General features: G+C 39.2%; 2 pseudogenes; both read left to right on the forward strand.

Annotated features, from left to right (window-relative positions):
• Positions 1-3,126: 3,126 nt before the first annotated feature.
• Positions 3,127-4,310, forward strand: LOC137942894 (polyadenylate-binding protein 2-like; annotated as a pseudogene).
• A 52-nt stretch (positions 4,311-4,362) lies between these two features.
• Positions 4,363-7,309, forward strand: LOC137942895 (uncharacterized; annotated as a pseudogene).
• The last annotated feature ends 2,617 nt before the right edge of the window (positions 7,310-9,926 follow it).

Here is a 9,926-nt window from a genome sequence, read left to right on the forward strand (position 1 = left end):
AGGCTGAATTCGATGTAATGTGTATTGATTCTTGATTATCACAGTATAGATCCATCGGAGCTTCTTTGTAGAATCCCAATTCAGTGAGAAGAGATCATATCCATAGGAGTTCACTAACAGTGTGTGCCATGGCTCTGTATTCTACTTCTGCACTAGATCGTGCTACTACATTTTGCTTTTTACTTCTCCATGTAACTAAATTCCCTCCAACCATCATAAAAAATCATGAAGTAGATTTCCTATCATCTGGGGATCCAGTCTAGTCTGCATATGAGAATCCTTCTTTGTTGAAGTGACCATGATTTTTATAGAGAAGCCCTCTTCCTGAAGCACCTTTCAGATATCATAAAATCCTTTCAAGTGCTTGCCAATGACTAAGTTGTAGTTTATGCATATATTGACTCACCACAATTACTGCATATGATATATCTGGCCTTGTTAAACACAGGTTAATAAGTTTTCCTGCTAGTCTCTGATATTTTCCGATATCTACATCTTCTCTGGTATCTGCACATAATTTTGTATTTGAGTCCATAGGAGTGTCTACTGGTTTGCATCCCAGCATTCCTGTCTCCTCCAGTAGATCAAGGGCATACTTCCTTTGGGATAACACAATCCCATGTCTAGATTGTAATACTACAATACCCAAAAAATATTTGAGTACTCCAAGATCCTTTGTCTTGAATTCAGCACATATTTTTTCTTTTATTTCCTGGATGACCTCGAAATCAGTACGAGTTAAAATGATATCAACAACATATACCACCAGAATTACCTTGCCTCTAGGTGTGTTTTTAATAAAAACTGAGTGATCTCTAAAGCATATGTAAAATCCTGCCCGTATGAGGGCTTGACTAAATTTCTCAAACCATGCATGAGGGGACTGTTTTAGACCATACAGAGATGTTTTTAGTCGACATACTGACTCCCCGTCAACAACATACCCAGGTGGTTGTTGCATATAAATTTCTTCTTTGATATCCCCATTCAAAAAGTCATTTTTCACATCAAGTTGATATACCTGCCAAGAAGAGTTAGCTACCAGAGATAATAACACATGTGCTGAGTTCATTTTTGCCACTGGAGAGAAGGTTTCCTCATAATCAATTCCATAACATTGTGTATAGCCCTTAGCCACAAGACGAGCCTTCAGCCAAGCCACAGACCCATCCGAATTTTGTTTTCACAGTAAACACCCATTTGCAGTCGACAAGTTTCTTATCTGATGGAAATGAGACTAGAGCCCATGTCTGATTTTCATAAAGTTCCTACATTTCATCATCCATTGCTGCCTTCCACCCTGGATGTTTGAGAGCCTTCTGATAGGGTTGTGGTAGAAATATGGAAGAAATAGCAAAGAGAAATTGACAACATACAGGGGACAGACGATGATGAGACACAAAATATTATATGGGATGAGATGTGCAAGGTATGGTGCATGATCTGGGTTCTTTTCTTTGTGCATTAGAATGAGTATCATATTGTGGGCAAAAAACAATTGGAGATGATGGACTTACCTCAGTGGGATCCGTAAACTTAGCAGGTGTGGTGCCAGCCAGTGTTTATGGGGGCTTAGAAGTTTCGGTAGCACGGGGCACAACCGGTCGAGGAGAACCATGTACTAAAGATAAACTGGGAGGAACATTGTCAAAATAGTATTGTTATGCACGCAACAACATTATTATTTTAATTTTTTCTTTAATTTACTTTATTTTATGTCAGTTAAAGAATTAATAGGCCACATGGGCATTTTTGGAATATATTATTTATTGGGGTATTTTTATAATATTTTATCATAAACCTTGTAAGGGTGAATCCTATTTAAGGGGTAAGAGTAATGAGAATGGGCAAGCATTGATTTAGAGTAACCAAGGGTTTTGAGTTCTCCTCAACGAGCTCAAGGGTGTGCGTTCTCCTTAAAGAACCTACGATTTTCAAACTTCCCTTTGGCTTGATTTTCGTCTTTCTCTTCTTCCTCCCTACGAATCCATGTGTCAGATCCGGGACCATAACAACTGGTATCAGAGCTGCGTAACATGGGGAGTTAAGAGAGTTGTTGATCTGAGAGTTGAATGCAGATTTTGCTTAGATCGTGCAAAAGTTGGATCTAATCCTAATTATGAACCATAAATTACACATTCTCGAACGGGGAATGGTAGCGATGCATGAAAGGGCTGTAGTCGAGAAGTATTTTGCCCATGATGCAGAGAGAAAGGTCGTGGAGCAAAATTATCGAGCTGACTCTTAGATGGGCACAAAGGCCAAGCTTCAGAAATTTTCAACATCTCCGCGCAGGGAAGTCCAACGACGGGCTAGACAAATTTAATTTCCCGAGCCCCTGCAAATCCAAAATCAGAGGCTTATACTGCAAACACCTCATCAGTAATGGCAGATTTGCGTTCAACTTATAAAAAACCTTTCTCACAGGACGCAATACAAATCTGAATAGGAGACAACCAAAATTGGGGAAATTTTTTTTGAGAGCCCTCTGTATCGGAAAATCTACAAGCAGCGAAGCCCCAAAGGCCTGCTATTTACCACCGGAAAAAAAGTAGGCGCCGACGGAAAAAAATATGGTGGACTTTGGCTTATGGAATCTCATTCTCACTCTCAATCTCGCTCTTAGCAGTCCAGTGGGGAACCGACTTCAATGCATTTGGGGTAAGCTTCTGAAATGCCATCGAAGTTTAGGTCAAATCATTTTTTCAATGGGGTTGATAAAGACCTGAGAAGCAACTGTGCTGCTCTAAAATTGGGGACGGAGGTTCTCTGTTCCGTGAAGCAGAGAAATAGTGCACAATTGCTGGAATTCCTGCTTGTGTGTATGAATTTCGAGATGGAATTTTTCTAGGGATGCCGGGATTGATAGAAAAAATATTATGGGGGCTGGTTTATTTTTCTATTGCCGAGAACAACAGCAGTGTGCATGTCCCTTATCAATTTGGCAACCTTGTGTTTAATTTTTGGATGATTTGTATGCTGCTCGACCACTGTTTGTCAAAATTCTTCAACCAAGTGTGACTTTTGGTGAATTTTATGGATAAATGATTTTTTATTGATGGGATCAGCAGCAGTGAGTTTGTTCTTGGTCAAATTGACAATGTTGTGCTGAAATTTTTGGGTCCCATGTATGATGCTCGGGCTCTGTTTGTGCTTAATGGGATGCTCCTAAATGATAAGCAAGTTTTTTTGGTCCATTCGTTCGTAAACAGGAGCGAGAGACTTTTGTAAACAAGACAAAATTTAATAATGTTTATGTCAAGAATCTGTCACAATCAACAACTGATGAAGATTTGAAGAAAATATTTGGCGAGTATGGAAAGATTACAAGTGCTGTAGTAATGATAGAAGGAGATGGGAAATCCAAATGTTTTGGATTTGTTAACTTTGAGAATGTCGAAGATGCTGCTCTAGCTGTTGAAGAGCTTAATGGGACAAAAATTTATGACAAGGAGTGGTATGTTGGGAAGGCCCAGAAGAAATTAGAAAGGGAGATGGAATTGAAGGGACAGTTATAGAAGAATAATAAGGAGACAATAGACAAGTACCAAGGGGTGAACCTGTACTTGAAGAACCTGGATAACAGCATTGATGATGAGAAGTTGAAAGATTTATTTTATGAGTTTGGTATAATTACTTCATGCAAGGTTATGCGGTGTCAAGTTGGCATAAGTCTGGGTTCGGGCTTTGTTGCTTTCTCGACTCCTGAGGAAGCATCTCGAGCACTGGCAGAAATGAATGTGAAAATTGTTTTCAAAAAACCACTATATGTGGCACTTGCATAGTGTAAAGAAGATAGGAGAGCTAGATTTCAGGCACAATTCTTCCAAATGAGGCCAGTTGCAATGCCACCTAGAGTTGTTGCTCGTGTTCCATTTTATCCCCCAGGTGCTCCAGGTTTGGGACAACAACTATTTTGTGGCCAAGGTCCTCCCGCTAATGCAGTGCTTAATGGTTTGTGCCATGCCGGATGTCTAGTGCAAGCATTTAGGCTGTTTGATTCATTAGAGAAAATTAATTTTCTTCCCTCTGTTGCTACACATGCAATTTTGATAGATGCTGTATGTAAAGAAGGATTCCTACAAGTTGCAGATGTTGGAGCTTCTGACTTAGATGGAAGGATTCAGGAGAGGGGACAGGAGGAAGTTGCTGGTTTTGCAGCACTTGGGTTCTTCCACAAATTATTTTGTGCTGCTGCTATGGCACTACAACAAACAGTCCTACCACCAGTGGTACTGTTGAAACCAGTGTTTCGGCTTGGGTCTTTGCAAGTCGAGATCAAATTTTTGGGAGGATGCCGGGATTCGTAAAACTAATTTTTTGGGGACATCGGGAATTTTTTTTTGGTAGGTTTGTTTTTCTATGGATGACTACAATACCTGTGCAGAGGTGAATTGTCAAATTGCAGAGGTAGGGTTTCCTTTTCTGGATTCCAGGGAGATAGAATTCTTTTGGGTAGTCAATTTGAAGCTGAAACTTGGACGGAAGGTCTTCGTTTCAAAGACTAAGGCTTCAGGTGTTCCAACTAACTGTGAATTGCATAAAATTGTTCTTGGAGATGGCCATGTTGTGAATGTTATTGACACTCCTGGGCTATTTGATACGGTGCTGATTCATATGGACATAGTAACAGAGCTTGTTAGATGCCTTGCTTTATCAAAGGATAGAATTCATGTGGTCCTTCTGGTTTTCTCATTTGGAAACTGGTTTTCAGAGGAAAAAACCCCTGCCCTTCAAAGCCTTAAGTAGAACTTTGTCAATCCAGAAGGTGTGGTTGCCCAGAAGATTGTTGTTCAGAAAAATAGTCAAAGAGGAGTACATTTTCAACGTGCAGGTCCTCAAGAGAAGGTCTATTTCAACCCACATGACGTCAAGGCTTGCATTGTCACATGTGGTCGCTTGTGCCCCAGTATTCATACTGTTATTCAAGAGATAGTATGTCATTTGAATATTATGTATGGAGTGAATGACATCCTTGGTATTCAGGGAAGATATAGAGGATTTTACACCAAAAATACCATTCCATTGACACCAAAGGTTGTGAATGATATTCACAAATGTGGTGGGACCTTCCTTTGTACCTCACGGGGAGGTCACGATACAATGAAAATAGTTGACGACATACAGGACCGGGACATTAATCCGGTTTACATAATTGGAGGTCATAGAATCTAAAAAGGAGCATATGCCATATATGAGGAAATTGAGAAATGTAGGTTCCCAGTCGTTGTTGCTGGAATCCCTAAAACTATTTATAATGACATTGCAGTGATTGAAAAATCCTTTGATTTTGACATAGCTGTAGAAGAGGCTCAGAGGCCTATTAATGCTGCACGTTGCAGTTGAAATTGTTGAGAATGATGTTGGAATTGTGAAACTTATGGGTCGTTATAGTGGGTTTATAGCTATGTATGCTACTTTGGAAAGCCGAGATGTGGATTGTTGCTTAATTCCGGACTCTCCATTTTAGTTAGAAGGGGAAGGTGGACTTTTTGAATTTGTCGAGTGGTGAATTAAAGAAAATGGGTATATTGTCATTATGTTAGCTGAAGGTGCTGGGCAGTAGTATGTTGCTCATAGCATGAGTCATATGGATACAAAAGATGCATCAGGGAATCATTTACTTCTTGATGTTGGCCTCTGGCTGTCTCAAAAAGTCAACGATCATTTCTCAAAAAGCCAGAAGACAGAAATAAACCTGCAGTATATTGATCCAACTTACATGATCCGTGTAATTCCTAGTAATGCATCAGACAACATCTACTGTACTCTTCTTGCACATAGTGCTGTTCATGGAGCCATAACCGGATATCCTGGCCAGGTGGTGATTGGCATGGATGTCACTGCATCTGAGTTCTCTGACCATAAGGATAAGTCATATGATTTGAATTTCAAAGAGCCAAACCACGATAGCGCCCAAAAAATTTCAGGAGACAACTTGAAGACTGTCTACAAGTCTTTTGTGGCCTACTACCCACTTGTGTCTATTGCGGATCCATTTGCTAAGGCTGATTGGGAACATTACAACAAGTTAACAAAAGAGATTGGGAAGCAAGTGCAGAGTGTTGGAGATCATTTTCTTCTAACTGACCCAAAGCATGTGGAGAAAGCAATCCAAGACAAGGCGTGCAATGCTCTTCTGTTGAAGGTCCACCATATTGGCTCAGTGACAGAGAGCATTGAGGCTGTTCAGATGTCCAAACGTGCTGGCTGGGGTGTGATGACAGGTCACTGGAGTGGTGGAACCGAGGATCCCTTTATTGCTGATATGGCCGTTGGTTTGTCAACAGACAGATCCAGACAGGAGCCCCATGCCGGTCTGAGCGCCTTGCCAAAGATGACCAGCACCTTCCCCAGGTTCTGTGGGCTGTTATTAGATCCAGTGATGGCTTGAATAATGAAATTGCCGAGGCAATAGACTCTGTTTACCACCAGTTATCAAACCTGGTTTTGGAACCACTGCATTGCATGATACTGACATAAGAGAGAATTTTAGTGATGAGGTAACCAAAAAAAAAAAAAAAAATCTGCTCCTCTACTTGGTTGCTCTACTTTTGTAGTCCAGCACGTTGACGTTGATACTGTGATTGCCACTTTACATGGACCCAGCCTTCGGCACAGGCACACCATCCTACATTCGAGCTTGAGGGCAAGCTCGTTCTCCAGGAGGGGAGTAATGTTATGGACTCATTAGGTGTTTATTTTCAATTTCTATTCATGAGGGGTTTATTTATAATTTTTTGAACTTATGGTCTTTGTCATGTTTTCCCTAACTACATATATAGGGACGTGAGATGAATGAAGAAAGTAAGCATTGAATCAAATAGTTATTAGCAAGGTCGGATTCTCCCTTTGAGGTCCAGGGTTGAGCTCCCTTCGAAGGCTGAAAACATCACAGCAATCCTCCATATTCATCGTCTTCCTCACGTGTTAGATCCGAGGCATAACAAAGGGATCCATAGATGAAGCTGCTGGTTCTGCAACACATGGGTTATGCACAGTATCCCTAGAACTGTTTGGTACAATAGAACCTCATGACATTGGACTCGATGAGGAAACTTACCGACATATGCTCAGTGCTTGCGACCATGGTAATTTCGTCGAGAATGCTGGGCAATTTCTTGAACATGGACTAGGTCTAAAGACTGAGGTTATCGGGGACATGCTGCATTTTGCCAATGAGGCAACCATTGGGGCAGATCTCACAAAGGCTATTAATGTAGAAGTAGAAGTTACCAGTTTGGCGCAAGTGATAGTTCAACTTGTTGTTAGATTGCTTATCTGTATTGGGGTATGCTACAACAAGTGATGTTGACAAAAAAAAAAATTTGCTTCTCTGGTTGGATGCTCTAGTTTTGTAGTCCAAAGGGCTGATACAGATACCGCGGTCGATACTTGAGAACAGTTGTCGGCATGGGCAAGCAGACGCTACCTTCAAGCTTGAGGACAAGCTCTTTCTCCCAGGGCGTGTAATGTTATGCATGCAATAACATTATTATTTTAATTTATTTTCTTTAATTTACTTTATTTTATGTTAGTTAAAGAATTAATAGGCCATAGGGGTATTTTTGGATTATTTTATTTAAAAAGGTATTTTTGTAATATTTTATCTTAAACCTTGTAAGGGTGAACCCTATTTAAGGGGTAAGAGTAATGAGAGAGGTAAGCATTGATTTAGAGTAAACAAGGGTTTTGAGTTCTCCTCAACGAGCTCAGGAGTGTGTGTTTTCCTTAAAGAACCTAGGGTTTTCAAGCTTCCCTTTGGCTTGAATTTTTGTCTTTCTCTTCTTCCTCCTTACAAATCCATGTGTTAGATCCAGGATCATACAAGTATAGAGAATCTTAAAAAAATGTGACATCCCTGAACACAAGTAAACGCTGAAGAGTGAGATTATAACAAACATAACTCATTTGTGTACGAGAGTATCCTAGAAAGATACACTTGATAGATTTCGGGTAAAGTTTACAGTGTTGTTGGGAGGAAATATGGAAAAAACATTGACACCCAAAGATTTTCAAGGGAAATGAAAACGGATCATTATTTGGTAACAATAAAGAGTAAGGAGATTTATTACCAAGAACGGAAGATGGTAGACGATTTATACTAAAGCATGCAGTAAGGACTCCATGAGGCCAATAAAAGTATGGAACTTTCGTGGCATATAATAAACCTCGAGCTACCACAAGAATATGACAATTTTTTTGTTCGGCTACACCATTTTGTTGAGGAGTGTAGGCACATGATGTTTGATGGATAATGCCAATTTCTTGACAAAAAGAGTCAAGTTCTTTGGAAATATATTCTTTGGCATTATCAGACCGAAGTATTTTTATGTTCACACCAAACTGAGTGAGTACCATAGCATGAAAAAACTTAAACATCAATGGTATCTTAGAATGCTCCTTAAATAGAAACAACCAAGTGGTACGAGTGAAGTCATCAATAAATGTAATAAAATACCTGACTTGAGAAATATTTGAGACGCTCAAGGGTCCTCATACATTGGTATGAATTAATGAAAATGGAGTAATACTTTTGACTTCTAGATGAGGTGAGTATGTACTCCTTTGATGTTTACTTAGTTGACCAACTTCACAATTAAACTCGGACCTAACTTTAAGAGTAGGAAACATATCATGAAGAGATTGTGAAGGTGGATGTCTCATTTTCATTGGTGGAAACAATATTTCTTTTTGGCACATCCAAGTAGTATAGCCCCCCTTGTTCACAGGCTCCACCAATCACCTACTTCGTTATAAGATCTTGAAATACACACGAAGTGGGTGAGAAGGTGATAGAGCAATTAAAATACTTTGTCAATTGACTAACAGATAACATATTCAAAGGGAAGGTAGGAACAAATAGAATATCAGTGAGCGGAAGTGATGGTGTAACAGAAGTGAATCCTTTCCCTTGAACCTTGGTTTGAGAACCATCAACTATGGTAACAAACTTATGTGAAAGACATGAAGATACATAATTTAATAAATGTTTGTTACCTGTAAGATGCTCGGAGGCTCCTGAGTCAATTATCCAGGATGAAGATGAGCCAAATAGCATACCTGAAGCAGTGGTGGCAGCGGTTTTTAATGAGGAACTTGGAGAACCCATCATTTTATGAAACAACTCATATTCTTCATCAGTAAAATTTTTCTTTTCCTTTGATTTTGTGGGCTGATCCTTCTTTGTATCACATACCAAGGCTTGATTAGCCTTTTTCAATTCTGAGTTGTCATTGGCACTATAACATTTTTTCTCCATAGTGACAATTTTTTCCACAGTAACTCCTTTCGTTGAAATAGCATGTATCGAGAGTGTGGCCGTATCTCCCACAATGAGTGCATTCTTTCCAAAAAATTTCCATGCTTTTGATCAACCAATTAATCACAATGGTCTCTTTTTTAACCATTTGTTATAAAAAATTTCTTCTTGATCAATAGGTGGTCCACAGTTGGTGAGATGACCAAGTAGGTCCTTTGTTAAAAGAAACCTCCGAACCGATGTGGACCAACTCATAAAATTTGATACGCGTCACATTTTTTTAGCCATAATAGGCAATTCAATGAAAATAATTCTCCAAAAAATTCTAATCAAATTATCCAAGTGGTATTCTCAAACAACTTGGTGCATGGAGAAATTTAGCATTGACGCTAAACAATCATTATTTTGATTTTTTATGAGTAAATAACCACTCATAATAGACTCAAAATCAATCTTCTATATTAAGGGAATCTTTTTCCCATGAAATTTTTTTTTGAACAATCTGATCATTGACTAGTCTCGGTTAATAGAAATTCCTAACTGACAAAACTGCTTTGATAGCTTCTTCTAGATCTAGTGGCATTCATATAGAAATCTCATAAGATGAAAAATATTCACATACTCATCTTTAAATCATCTTCTAAATCTGGAAACCAATAACATG

Source organism: Aristolochia californica, unplaced genomic scaffold (assembly GCF_029961685.1).
Source record: "Aristolochia californica isolate CCGP_79_NKW_82.1479 unplaced genomic scaffold, dmAriCali1.0.hap1 SCAF_10, whole genome shotgun sequence".
Lineage (NCBI taxonomy): Eukaryota > Viridiplantae > Streptophyta > Magnoliopsida > Piperales > Aristolochiaceae > Aristolochia > Aristolochia californica.